At 39.6% G+C, this 14,282-nt stretch overlaps 1 protein-coding gene and 1 long non-coding RNA gene across 6 annotated transcripts in view; one reads left to right on the top strand and one right to left on the bottom strand.

The window, feature by feature from the left end:
- Positions 1-13,339, bottom strand: part of LOC148640828 (uncharacterized) — a 32,037-nt gene extending 18,698 nt beyond the window's left edge. For 3 of the 5 annotated variants that reach the window (XM_088619005.1, XM_088619008.1, XM_088619009.1), the window contains exon 1: positions 11,673-11,756. The gene's annotated coding sequence lies outside the window, so the exon portion shown is untranslated. Of the gene's footprint in view, positions 1-11,672; positions 11,757-13,233 lie in introns of those variants that run through there. The other 2 variants (XM_088619006.1, XM_088619010.1) reach the window with 2 other exon arrangements.
- Positions 1,277-4,540, top strand: LOC148640829 (uncharacterized). Its single transcript, XR_015929963.1, has 2 exons — positions 1,277-1,550; positions 3,687-4,540. It is a non-coding gene; the product is annotated as an uncharacterized LOC148640829 (long non-coding RNA).
- Positions 13,340-14,282: the final 943 nt, after the last annotated feature.

Genomic DNA, 14,282 nt, shown 5'->3' with positions numbered 1-14,282 from the left:
GTGTCAAGATATTTTTTGGTCGTTTATCCTGGTGAAAATTAGAGAAGGCACGTTATTGTTTTATACTTATTAATGATTTAATAATAAAACAATTATAATAATAGAGAACAAAAAAACAAGAACGGGACGGAAGAGTTATGTTCCTCCATCACTGGGATAATGTCTTCTCAAAAAAAAGATTAAAACGTCAGTAAATAAAGAGAATCTGCAGCAGGTGTAGATCTATATAAAATAAATATATTTCTTAGCTCTCAGCTGGCATACACTGCAGAACAACGGTCTTACACAACCTAGACACAACCAGGAGCTATGCCTAGAGACTCCATAAGTTTTGTTATTAATCTTCTCAGCCTTAGCTCGCAAAACCATTTCACTCAGTGTATGCTTTAAATGTGTGTGCACGTGAGTGTGCATTCATACACGAGCAAAGGAAATTGGAGTTAACACCTAGTAAATCATAATAACAGAGTATCAATTATAATTTACTTGGACAGACGTTTTTTTGTTCTATACACAACTGTGCAAACATCTTAGATATTGTGCCTTGTTCTTTTCTTTTCACTCAGTGTTTTTCCTTGTTCATGCAGAAACACTTCCACAGTAATCTTCCACTAAACCATTGCAGCCGTTTCGCTTAAACCCAACAGTTACTCCTGACAGATCTGTATTCCTTAATTCAAAACGTAGCCTTTCACGTCTTTGGATATGAGGAGAGGAAGATGAAGATGAGTATGACTATGAGGAACTCAATGAGCCCCTTCAACACTTCGTATGGGCTGTTCATGCAGGGGTATGATCAGATTTTTGAAGATTGCGATCAATGGGAATTAAATATAGATTTAAAACTGATTAAATGATGAGCTGGGTTAGTTCATACCCAAACACAGCTGTATTAAACAACTTTGTCCTAAACAGTTTCTTTAGCTGCGTAGAAATGATTTAAGTTGGCATCTACAGTAGCTGCAAAAGAACGAGGGTTCTGGTCCTGCAAAAAAAGAAAAAGGAATTGATTCTTTAAAATCATTTCAACCCCCTTGACGCACGAAACCTCTTTTCTTTTTTCCGAAGTGTTAAGATGGTGGAGTGCCCTCCACTTTCTTTGCAGGGTTTTTTTTTTTTTTGCTCCCCTGAAAACGGCTTCTCAGGTGAGGGCGATATCTGGCGACCTCCCTGGACCCGTGCCGTTCTGCTTGCTCGCTCGCACAGAGAGGGAGAGAGCGAACGCGGTTTTCAGAGAGCAACCACATGAGAACGGCACAGAGCCCTGCTGCTCGCTTCACATCTCTGGCTCTGAGGTTTTATGTCCTTCTTAAGTTTTCTTTTTAAACTCGTCATAGATTTTGAACCCTGTTTTTTTTTTTTTAAAGGGAGAAAAAACACTATTCCACAACGGTCTGGATGTTGCCATACTGTATATTTGGAAAGGATGGGCGCTACGCCTACAGCACCTCGACAGTGGGCTGCGAGAGAAATCAGTAGAGCTTCAGCCCAGTGAGGTATCTCCTGTCACAGCCTTGGGAAATGCGATTGAGCCTCTCCTACAGTATACAGTATGTATATTGTTGTGAATGTCTGTAAATGTTCTACCGCTTGTTACTGCTTTGGTACCATTGTAACTCGGCTGTGATGCCAATAGCGCTCGTTGAATTAGAGCGGAGAGAGAAAAGTTGTGAGGAAGTGAGAGAGGGCACTGCTGGGGTTGCTCTCCTCCTACTTTCTCTCAGTCATTCACTCTCTCCCCTGCTCCCGAGCTTGGGGAACAGCCCCTGCAAAATAGGAATCCCTCCTTAGTCATAGCGTTAAGCGAGGGCTGAGATACCCCACACAATCTCACTTCTCAGAGAAAGAGAGAAAGAGGAGGCGACTTTCGAGAAAATCCCTCCACTTTCACTGTTGTCCCCTTGTTGTGCTCTTTTTCTCCTTGTTTCTCATTCTCTCTCTTCCCTTTTCTTTCTCTCTGCATTTTCTCTTCCTTCTCCTTGTTATTGGCCTCAGAGGGCTCTTGTCTCTTTCTCCACATAATGTAAAATCTGCACCCACACCGTTAGAAACTTCCTCTTGTTATGAGTCTGCTGCAGCTACACAGTACAGTGATTCTAGTAGGATCTAGATGCTTGAAGCTATAAGCGAGTGCAGTTACATAGCAATATTAGCCCAACCCAGTGATCTTAAACAAAGTTAGTGGCAGGGTACAGTAGTTTTGGTCAAGTCCAAGATCGTTTAACCAGTGCAGTTACACAGTACAGTAATTCCAGTCCAGTCCAGTGATCTTAAGCTAGTGTAGATCTAGAGTACTCCCCAACATGGATGCTCAACAAACGGTATCCCAATTTCCCTATTTAAAACAACGACTCACGAAGAAAATGAAAGATATAGTTTCTCCTTGTGGATACCGCAAATAGGAAGGCAGTATTTCCACAAATACTGTATAAAACTCTTGCTTAAAACCGAGAATCTGGTCTTTTTAGTGCTCCAGCTGGACACAGTCTGTCAAAAGAAGTACAGTCTCACGGTTTCGTCTCTCTCCTGTGTGTCTTTTCCGTCTCTCTTCCAACCACTCTGTTTCTTGCTCAACCTTTTCGCCTGCTCTTCCTTATGGATGCTCTCAGTGGGCTTTGGTCATTTAACCGACAATGATTTTGAGATAATGGGCAGCATAGAGGTGCAGTGGTTAGCATTGCTAGCATTTTCCTCCAGGTGCTGCGGTTTTGTCCCCCAGTCCAAAGACAGGCTGGTAATTTAATTGGCTTCTGGTGTGATCATGTGTGTGTTTGTATCTGTGTGTCCCCTGTAATGCATTAGGATATACCTCATCATGCACCCACTGAGTCTCTGGCTACCCCACAACACCGATTTGGATGAAATGGTCAGAAGATGCATTGTTGGATTTGTTGTTTTATGGTATTGTGATGCCTCAGGTGATACAAGCCGATAAAAAAAAACAGCTGTGCAAACATAACATAGGGTACTTTTGTTGTGAAATGTATACATTAGAATTTCCACTGATGTGCAACATAATGTCCACAGATCTTAAGCTAGTGCAGTTACCGTAAATGTTATCACAGCTACATGGAAAATGAGAGAGAGGAACAGGGAAAATGTATTATAATCGTTCATACAGTAAATGCATTAAGATCATTTAGATCCAATCCTGCATACTGTATGTAAAGAGACAGGCAAAGATGTTTTTCAGCTCTTAAGAACAAGGCACAGATACCTGTACTCTCTCATGTTTTAGTTACGCAATCAGGGGATATTTGTCGTTTTTTTCTTTGAAGAAAATGATGATTTTGGTAAAAACAGAAAGAGTTAAATGTCAAGGGAAAGCAAGACGGCTGACATTTTCTATTCAGGCAGGATTGTGAAACCAAACAGTTAACTGTGTTGCACAAGGGCTTGCGATTTCACAACTGTTTCACACAGAGAACTTCGCAAGTAATTCCTTTTAGAAAACTCTTATTCTTAGATTTACTTTAGAAAACTCTTTTTTACATGCTGCTATTCTCTCTGACACACAAGGTCTTTAAGGGGATTAGTTCCTGATCGCCCTTCGTACGGGACAGGTCTTGATCTTCTTTCACATGGGTCAGCTCTCGAACGCCCCTCAGCTGGCGATAGCCCTTCTCGTAGTCTCAGGATCTCCTACTCCATTAACTAGAGACCACGTCTTGTTTTCCTCTCTGGAGGTCGATCGTAGGTCTGGATCCGCTCAGACCTTCCTGCACTCTCACCAGACGTCGGCTCGAGCAGCAGGCAGGAGGAGGCAGACACGAAGGCTCCTTCAGCGACTTCCGCACCCGGAACCACCACCACCACCACCACCCCGCTCGGAATTTGTGATTGGCGCGTGGGCCACCGTTTTGATTGAGCCTGGGCTCGCAGCGGGAGTGACTGGTTCGAGTCATCAGGCTCCTCGGCCCGTCAGCTTGTTGACTATTTGACTCTTTTCCAGCGAAAGCAGTCGGATGTCATCTTCACGAGAACTCAAGATGACATTGGTCATCATGGGGGCGCTTCTCAGACAAATGATGTTGCCTCTTCTGATATTGAAATTCCTAACATGGGTGCTTACTTCAAATTAGCCTTGGGTAAAGATTCTAACACCCCTGCCAAAATGTTGGTTTAGACTCTGTTCAATCCTTATTGGTTCACTGTAAACATTTGTATCTTCTGAGGCAGGTTAGCTATGCCTCAGAAGATACAAATCTTCCGAGATCAAATGGTCCAAGATCAAATGGTAACTTGATGCAATGTTGGGCAATCTGACAGAATTTCAGAGAAAATTAATTAAACAGTGCGTGGCTGTTGAGTGTCAAAGATTGTGTACTCACATCTGCGCTATATCACATATACAGTGTGTGCTGTGTTTGTGTTTATGCACTACGTATGCATCTTTTTTTTATCAATAAAAAATGCGCACAGTGCGTTCTTGCGATTTTTAGGTGTGTGTCAATGCCTATGCACATTTGTGGTAAATAGGGAACTAGATGAGTAATATAGTCCTGTTTTACTAATTGATTTATAAATACACTGGAGCATGGTGTGTGTGTCAAGCGTGGCATTTTCTTTCTGTCTCGAGCTGTGTAGGATGCAGAGAATGGAAACAGCAGAGGGAGGAATAGGTAAAATGGACCTATTCTGGGTTTCTCTTTCAGTAAGAAAGAAGCAGAAAGAGCTGGGGCAGAAGACAACAAGTGAGAGCTCGGTATGTTTCCGAAAGTAATAGGGGGAATCCTTGTTTTTCGTTTTTAGAACAATTCAGTCGCACAGAGCTGGGCGTCGTGGCCTCAGCAAGCAGGTTTCGGAGAACATGTTTATGCATTGAGAGAACCTCTCGGCAACTGTGAAGAGAAACAGGTTTCCTGCCCAACAGACGCGACTTTGAGAAGAGTCCTGAAGACTTAAGGTCCGCCAAAGTCTGTGTAAAGACTGTCTCATAAAGTTACGCACGTGCTCCATTTCAGAGCAACAATATGTTGGATTCGGTGCCTTTAAAACTCTTGAGTCGGCGAGCTGAATTTGAGATGTTGCCAACACATCTTAGCCACTAATAACAAGTTTGTGCTCATAAACGCATCATAGGTTTTGAACGAATGAAATTCAGGGAGCTTTCTAGTGATTTGGTCTGGGAAACAACCTAGATGTGCTTTATTTTAGCACAAGATACTGTTATTATTCCATTACTAAAGGATTAGTTGATTCCTTATACTGCTTAACATTTTTGGATTATCTGTACCATGATTACAGAACTTTGAAAAAGGACACTGCGGATTCATGTGCTAATAAAATAAGGACTATAAATGCCAAAACCCCTACTTCTGAAATTCTAATTAGGTTTTTTTTTTAATTTTAAATACTTCTTATGCTTTTCTTTCTGACCTGCCCTTTTAAAACCCGGATCTTCCAGGTTAATTTGCAATATGACTCATCACCACGACCTCCAGTCAATGAGTTAATTGTGATCTTTCATACTTTAACATGCATACAGTAACCCGTGGCCTTCGTTTCTAAGAGTGAAACAACCAAAATGTACAATTTATATGAGAAGTGAACTCCAAAGAGCCTGGACAAGAGTAGAACTTCTGAAATGGATCAAAACCACTTGTAAGAAAGGTTTTGTGTGGTAAGTTGTGCAGGGTTGGTGCACGAGGGCAGGAGTCACTGTCCTTTAGGGTTCCCAATGAAGGTCAAGTATATGAACCCTTGTTTGGTCTTTCTTTCCTGCCAAACAATGATACACCACCGCAGGAAATCCTAGAGCGGAAATATACTGTAGCTCAATTTCATTTTTTTTTAAAAGGCTAATTCCCCAAACACTGTTTCTGTTTATCACAACATCGATTGTTTTACATTTCCTGGCTTTCAAAGGCGGTCTATAACGCCAATATGGAGTGAAATGTTGATTGTTGCACCCCTAAATGTCTCGAAATGTGAGAATTGATCTGGAAACAGATGGATTTTGGATGAGCTACCCCGTCACTGTACATTACAATAACGTTTTATACACACTATATATTAATAAATAGTATATATTCTCTAGAACAGCAGCAAGATCAGGGGTCATGAAGGGTCATAAACCAGAAGGTCTTATAGGCCAGTTAAATAATTAGGACAAGTGTTTAATGTACTTAATTAAGTCAATAACAATCACTGTAGGTCAGTTGGAATGAAAGCCTGAAGAAATTTGCATACTGTACAATCCAGAAAGAGGTTTCCCAACCAAATCTACTGCCAAGTTTTATATGACATAGCAGTGAGTGGATTATAGGTTTGCAGTGAATAACATGACTGCATTTGTCACGTAGCCAAGTCAAGATGTTGCCATCTACCCATATCTCAGCTGGAGAGTCTGGTCATTTACTTCTGTGTCTGGCTGACATTGATTAGCAATGTCTTTTTTCCCCATTCATCACTGATCTCTATCGTGATCTGGGGACTTTAAATGGTGTTTGTCACGAGAAAACTGAGAAGTAGGTCTAGGACAGGTATTTGGAAAAAGTACTAGCTTTACCGAGATAGTTATTTCAAACATTCTAATAGTTATCATTGTACAAAAGAACAGGTAAGGGGTTTATTCCATGCTGAAAAGAAAAGGAACGACGTTTCGGCTGTGGAGCCTTCTTCAGGTATCATCATTGTGCGTTCTGTCAAAGTCAACGTCTATGAACCTATCAGTCTGTACAACAATATATAATCATTTCAGGGTCAACTGTAACTGTATTATGAAGTGGAACAACTGTTTAGTGTTTTTGTCTAGTTTTTTTAAGACAGTCTTTGAGTAGGTCAGTGAGTCACTGTGCTCAATCTGACCAGAAACAAAACAAGCAACAGAGAATCCCACAGGAATAAACACACACAGCAGGACAATAGACACAGTAAGAGCGAGGAAAGAAGAAATTATCTCTGGGTAATAAACACACACAATAGCACAGGAGATCACAGAGAACCCCTCCCTAATAAACACATGTAACAGGACAGGAGACACAGCAAGAAAGAGATAACGGACAATGTGTCAGAATCAAACATAACCAACTAGAGGAAACGTCAAAAGACCATGCTCCTGTTTAAATGTCAGTTTTAAAAAGTAAGAGCATTGGCATTTCGAAACAAATTGTACTACTGTTTCTAATGTCATAGGCTGATTTGATACTATATATGTGAAGAAAACAGATTAATTTTAAATTAGTATTGCGACTAATACACAATACATTGCCACTGGAAGAGATCAGTTCTGAAAGATTTTATTTTAACCTGTAATCTGTATGTGGATCCATGTTTTGTTTGGTTCTGGGAACAGTCCAATGAACATACATAAACTTTTAAACACAAAATCACTGTGTATTTTATAGAAGAACTATAAGATGAGCTTTAACATTTGATAGAGTTACTCTACCCAGCACACAGATTTACTGTATCACCTTACAATCAACTCTTCAAAAAAATACTCTTCCCACATTTTCAACATTCTAGCACAAAGACCACCATGGACAATATTCTTTCATCCTTAAATATATTCCAAATTATTATAAAGACATACAGTACCTGAATTATTGACACAAATGTATATGTGATCAGAGACCGATTTGTACTAGACATTGGTCATTAAAAATACCTAACAAAAAGTCACAATACATTGACTTTTATTCAGAAGGATGATAAACAATTTATAATAAATGTTTAAAATATTAAGGACATTCATGTAAAAATATGTATGGCTTCACAACAGTTTTCTATGTACTTTGCCCGTCAGACATTAAATCATTTTGGTATGTGGGCTAGAAATGTAAATGTAAATCAAACTACATTTAAAATCTATATAACTGCATATTGCTTCTTAACCTGACCCCTGGTCTACATAAAAATCTGTTGTAATTTATATACAATCTTCCAGGTCTTAAACATACAGTCTTTGGCATTCAATTAAATGTGCCGATATGAACATTCCGCTTTTTGTGGAACACAGATTACTTCCTATTAATTCATATCACATGCTATTTGTTTCCCAGAATTTTGATGAACATATTTCATTATTCTTTACCAATCAGGAAGGCCATATACTGTAGCTACCAGAATTGACTGAGGACGTTCTTCAACAATGCTCATCATCATGAGAATAATGGAGCTTTTCTCCTTGCACAGACCTTCCGTCATGTTTAGCAATTGTAATCACATATAATTATATAATCCATCCGGATTTGGACAAATACAGTCTACGGTACATTTTCAGATAGAATGAAAGTGCAAAAACCACTGCTTTCACTGTTCAATAGTTGGGATAGCGCACAGTCGAGATGTGTTACATTGTGACATCCAAATTAAATCCGGAGCTCTTTTTGTTGTACGGAGAGTCAATAGGGAGCAGAATAGTAGAAGAGACTGTTCTACTGCACTGTGACTATCGCCATATGTAACAATAGGAGGACAGAGTCGCAGTTCAGTAGAACATTCCTGTAACAAGAGGGGCTACAGTGTCAGTACAGTAGAATAGACATGGTACAAAAAGAGGCTACAGTAAAATTGTCACATTACAGCAGAAGCCACTATATAAGGTACTAAAAAAAAAGAGTCAATGTGGCATGGCATATTTATACTTTGCACAACGTATATAACCACACAATTATATTCCTATTACAATACGGGCAGTAAAAATGTGGACTAATAATGCTCCATTAATCATTGTAATAAAAGTGTAGAATCATAGTCATTTTACAATAGGGGACTATCAACAAAGCCGAATAGTCATGTTGGTGTTGCGAGCAATAATAAAATTGCATTAGAACAGCACAGTTACAAGAAAGAATGTTTGTAGCATTACATGAGAATGAAATGACAGTATTCGGGACTATAGCATACATGTAACAATACCCATGGTTCGATGGGAATACACTATAATAATGATCTAGGAAATAACATTAACTTATCGAGAAGTTAAGGAACGTAGCTTCAATTCTGCACTGCAGGACCCTGAAAACGGACACCACAGGAATGTTTGTGTCAGGAAGCATTAATAAATTAAAAACGGAAGACTGATGAAGAGTATGGGTAGTTTGTGTGCCGTCGAGCGCATTGCAAATTGGAAGGCCCACATTAATTCAAAATATACCTGAGTGGTCTTAAAAAAACACGTCTCAATTTCCCACATTATCTTCTTTATATTTGTCACTATTCTTGACTCATCAATTCAATTGGATTTTGGCAGATTAAAAAAAAAAGGATTGTATCAGAAATCAAAGCGCACATACAGTACATACTGTACATGAGCTAAACTGCGAGAAATGATCCATATATAATGTTTTCTTTAGAAATAAAGGTGTTGATTTCCTATAAGGTTCGTGCACAAACATTTAGCAAGGTTTTTCTGCGTGGCAAAAATAAAACCCTTAACTTCTACGCAGTTAATTCAGAACCTATTTCAGTGCGTTTTCAAACCCACTTGACAATATTTTTTAAGACATCTGTGGTAAACACTTTGATCTTTGTTACCTGGGAAGATGTGGATTTCATAACCCCATAAATTAATTATTCTACTGTACATGCGGCAAGCCGGAGAATTAGGCCTGAAATGTTAACTCGGTGGTGAAGAGTCCCACGCTGTTGGTTCATGCTGATGAAACATTGCATGAAGTTCTGCTTATTGAAAAATCGAATTTGAAGTTAGAAAAAGCTTATTGCAGTGAACAATCAGTACAGTTTTACAGACCAAGCATCTACAGAATATCTATGGCTGTATTTTCTGGATTGTTGCATTTACAGAACATTTATGCACACGTTAGTTAACATGTCAGCCCTTTCTTAGCTAGAGAATGGACCCTGAACGTACTGCTGATGAATTCGGCGACCATTTCTACTGTCATTTCCCCTTCTAGTAAGTCTAACAGGTGCTGATGGTAGTTTAATTTGTGCACAGTCTCAGATGTGGCCTGATTGCCTTTTTGGGGGGAGTTTTGTTCCTCTGCACAAATGCTCAACACAATCCAGCTCCCTCAACTCTCGTTGAATTTTAACCGATTTGTTTCCACAAGCCCGTCGGCCCCAAGTTGCCGTCCAAACTCTGTCCAATCCAAGGCGATAATGTTAAGTCCCCCCATGGCAACGTGATCAAGACAGGACCTAACAAGGAAAGGTCCATGTGCCGTATGTCCACAAACAGCACAACACATCCAGGAATACCTCCGCTACATTGAAATAAATGCAACTAAATTAGGCTCGATGGCATGCAGTCTCTTTATGATGCCAGCAAAGAAGAGCACTGTGAAAATGTCACAGTGTCAAAAAACACGAACATTACACATCGGCTTTATAACATGATAGAGCGACATGCTGTAACGGGAGGCTAGCCAATTTCCTTTTTCTTACTGACAAGCTCAAAAAGTTTTGAAAGAAGGTCACCGTTTGGTGTTTTGAGGGCATGGACTTTACAAAGTCAAGACTTTTGCTATAGCTTGCTTGCAAGAATGCCAATTTAGGCCTTAGGTGTTGAAAACATAGGGCTCTATTTTAGTAAAAGCAGGACCAAAACCGTCCCGATTCTAAACGTGCGTTTGTGGGTTTCTATACACTGGAAAGATGACCTTCAGATATTTACATCATGTTTTGTAACTCACAGGGAACACCCCACCAATGTTCCAATACTGCATTAACACGAAAATACCATTCATCTCACTTCTCATTTTTCCTGCCTACGTTGTTTCTCGCTAGGATTGCACAGTTACATTTCCAGATACAATGATGATTTGCAGAAGAAGGCAGTACATATCCCTCTGAATAAGTAATTTACTCCCGTGAGTATCACGGCACCTTTTCATGACATTACAAACACAAAGTGCTTGGAGCTGGATTTTTTATGCCCTGTCTTGTGGACAATCATGTTAAACACAAATATGTTATGCATGAATGTAAAACATTAAAAAATATCAAACTCTCAAAGAAATCCTTACGCACAGTTACAGTTAACTGACTCAAATCTTACTTGGTTTAAATCATAATTCAATGTGATAACATTGTATAATGACAATCTAACTTAAAGTTAACCATTTCACTGCCTGAAATAATGGGCAAAGAGACAGTCACTTTCCTTAACTTAGGCTTCTATCACAAAATTGCTATAAAGAGGTCAGCTATACTGTATATGTGCTTTCCAATAATGTTTGTGATGGATTAATTACGGTAATTACAGTAGTTGCTATTGGAACTGAACGGGAATCAATGAGGCCCAAAGCATTTAATCTTTTCTGCTAAATGTTCTGTAATTTTAAAACTCTAGGATCAGATCTTTCATTTTAGAACGACTGACCAGACACGTTTCTGCAAAATAGTGAAAAATTAGGTCAACAAATGCTGCTTCTTTTCTTTATATATGCAGTTCATTTTCTGATCAGGCCCAACAACGACAGCACTGTCAAACGTCTGCTCTATCGAGTTTCTTTTCCTTTCTTCTCTTTCCTTAATTTGTATTTGTCTTTTGGCTGTATGTGCTTTCCTTCCCTCTGCCTGGATTTTTTCCAAATCTTTTTCCTTCCACCCCTCTGTCTCCCTCTTTCTTCCTAGCATTTCTGTGATTTTAGCACCCCCTGCACATTCCCAATATTCCTGACCTGTGAAAGAGCCCAGTCTGGACTGGTGTGGAGCTCCATGCTCAAACCCCGGCTTGTCAATGATAAAACAGTACCTACCAGTTCGATGTCTCCTGTGTCCGCTGCTCTTTACAGACTGAAACACATTCACGCACACCTACTGTAATACACACACATCTGCTGAAGAGCACAGATGTCACATACAACAGGAAGCCAAGTTCTTTCTAACTTTGAACTTTGCCAGTCTCCCATTGGTTGATCGTACTCAGTTACTGCAAGAACCTACAACCTGCGTCCCAGAATGGAATATGAACTAAACAACGTGGTTGTCCAAGTTCCTGCTGTCTGTGTATAGCAGACATAACCAGTTATTTGGGTTTTGATAACAGTTTACAACGCTGATCAGCTTCTCAGTTTTCCAGTCCAAAAGAACAGCATTTTCAGTATGAAACAGCGTAGTGTATGAGCACACATTAGAGGTCATTGTGATACCTCAGTATCATAGCCTTTCTGTACTGGGTTATTGTAGTACAATGAAGTATTACTGGGAGCATTTTACAGTATTTTTAAAGTGCTTTAATTACTGGAGAATAGGATGGAAATAATTCATTTAAATAAATACAAGTATATAGTTTATTGTATTTAAAGTTGGACAAACATGCATTAGGTGGGTAAATGCTAATACGTTCCATCATCATTACTTTTGTAGTAAAGGCCTGATTTCATGCAGATTGTTTTATGTTTTGTACTATAATACCAAGCGCTTTCTAATGGACAGATTGCACTGATGACTGTATGCTGTAATTGATATATTATACATTATAATATTTTTCCAGAAAAAGTTTAAGTTACAAACATATTTTGTCCTGTCAAGTCAGAATTATGTTAAGACAGATTGTGTGTACATTTGTGTTACTGTTACTTTTGATGTTTACATTTTTTTTGTATTTGATCCCAGTTATCTTTGGGGAAAAACAATGAATAATTGCATGGGAATTTCTGAGTATCCAGGAACATTGGAATCACTTTACTGGGTTAGTGTCATTTTGGGTCAATAATATTCACTGGGTACCAACTGTTCCACCAGAATTAGATGCTGTAGATAATGTATAATTAAATTCAAAGACTTGCTTAATGCAATATAACATGAAACTCTTATATTGCTATTCAATGTCATTCCTCTAAGGGTGGACATAACTCACATTGCCTGTAAACTAAATTCTATGTGAATGTTTTCTCACCATGATGTATAGGAATAGTGTACATTCATGTGATGCCACACTGGGAGTGGTAAACCAAAATTGTCTAAAACAGACAGTTCCAGGTAAGCAGACCCCAACAACACTCTATGGTTCAAAACAGTGCTCTTTATTTAAGGTGGTAAAACAAACAGCAGCCACCACAAACCAAACAACCTAGATCTTCATCTGCTAACGAAATTCTTCAGAGCCTAACGAACCCTATCTAACAGCTAAGCTTCTTACCAGCTTAAAAAAATAATTCAGCCTTTCCCAGAGACTCTTCATGAACCAGCTATCTTCTCTCAAGACTCCTTCACGTACAAAAGTCTCTTCCTGAGACATTATAGACAGACCTCAGTTCCACATAGGAATTTCTCTGTCCTCACAGAGTTTCAACTTCTTCACTAGCAAACACTCACGGGTTCTTTGTCCACAGCTCCACAGTTTCTCCTGTTCCTGGTCAGTCCTTGCTTTTCTGGTGATCTGTCGCCCCAACAGGCTGGCTTCCGTTCTCAGATCACCAACATCACTCAGTGGCTGACTGTCCCAGACTTCCTGCCTTTTAAAGACTCGCCCGACCAATCATCTTCCCCCAACAGGTCAGGTGACTGAGGACAGCTGCAACTCATTTCCCGAAGGCTTCTGGGGAATGTGATCCAGAAAAGGCCACCATTTTGTGTGGAGTGGCTGTGCCCTCACAGTGTATTGCTGTGTAAAATTTACTAATTTGCTAATCGCTTATGAATTACAAAGATGATATACCAGACATATTGGCAAGTGCCCTATAACCAGACGTTTTAGAAGAAGGTCAGACCCTAATCCTGTTTGCTTCTGCTTCCATACATATATATCTCATCCACCAAACTTTTGTTTCCCATAACTCTTTCACCCCAAATATATTTTTGCAGCATCTCTCCGGCTTGTTCCTCAGGGAAGTGTGTGGTGGGTTCAGTTAGCCTCATCCTCGCAGTTAATCTGCCTTTCCTCTTGCTATGGAGAATTACGCCAAATACCATCTCAAACATTCATCCCTCTATCACCTTCATTAGGATCTAACCAAGTTGTTGAAAACCAGTTTATTAAAATGACCCAGCAATTACAGGTATTAAAACACTGTTTTAACAGTAATCTGTTATTAAGACAAAGCAAGTAACATATGCTAGAATATCCTGTTTTGACTCGAAAAAGTAGCTGGTGTTTCAGGGCATCTGGAAAGATGTGAATATACATATAGGTTTCAAATCAGTGGTAATGGAGTGTAGTGTTAGGGACAACAGGTCAGTATATCTGCCCTGTCCCTCTGTCTTCCTCTCTCTAGATGTGTGGCAGTCAATCTCAGCCTGCTGCCTCTCCCAGTTAACCCCCCTAGTCACTCCTTCTGCACACCAAACCACTAGTTCCCTATTTCTCTGAAAAAATCACTCCATCCGGCCCCCCTACTCAAAACCCAAATGAGAGAGAAACAGGA

This window comes from Lepisosteus platostomus, chromosome 25 (genome assembly GCF_059453375.1).
Source record: "Lepisosteus platostomus isolate fLepPlt1 chromosome 25, fLepPlt1.hap1, whole genome shotgun sequence".
Lineage (NCBI taxonomy): Eukaryota > Metazoa > Chordata > Actinopteri > Semionotiformes > Lepisosteidae > Lepisosteus > Lepisosteus platostomus.
This window is presented reverse-complemented; position numbering and strand designations above follow the sequence as displayed.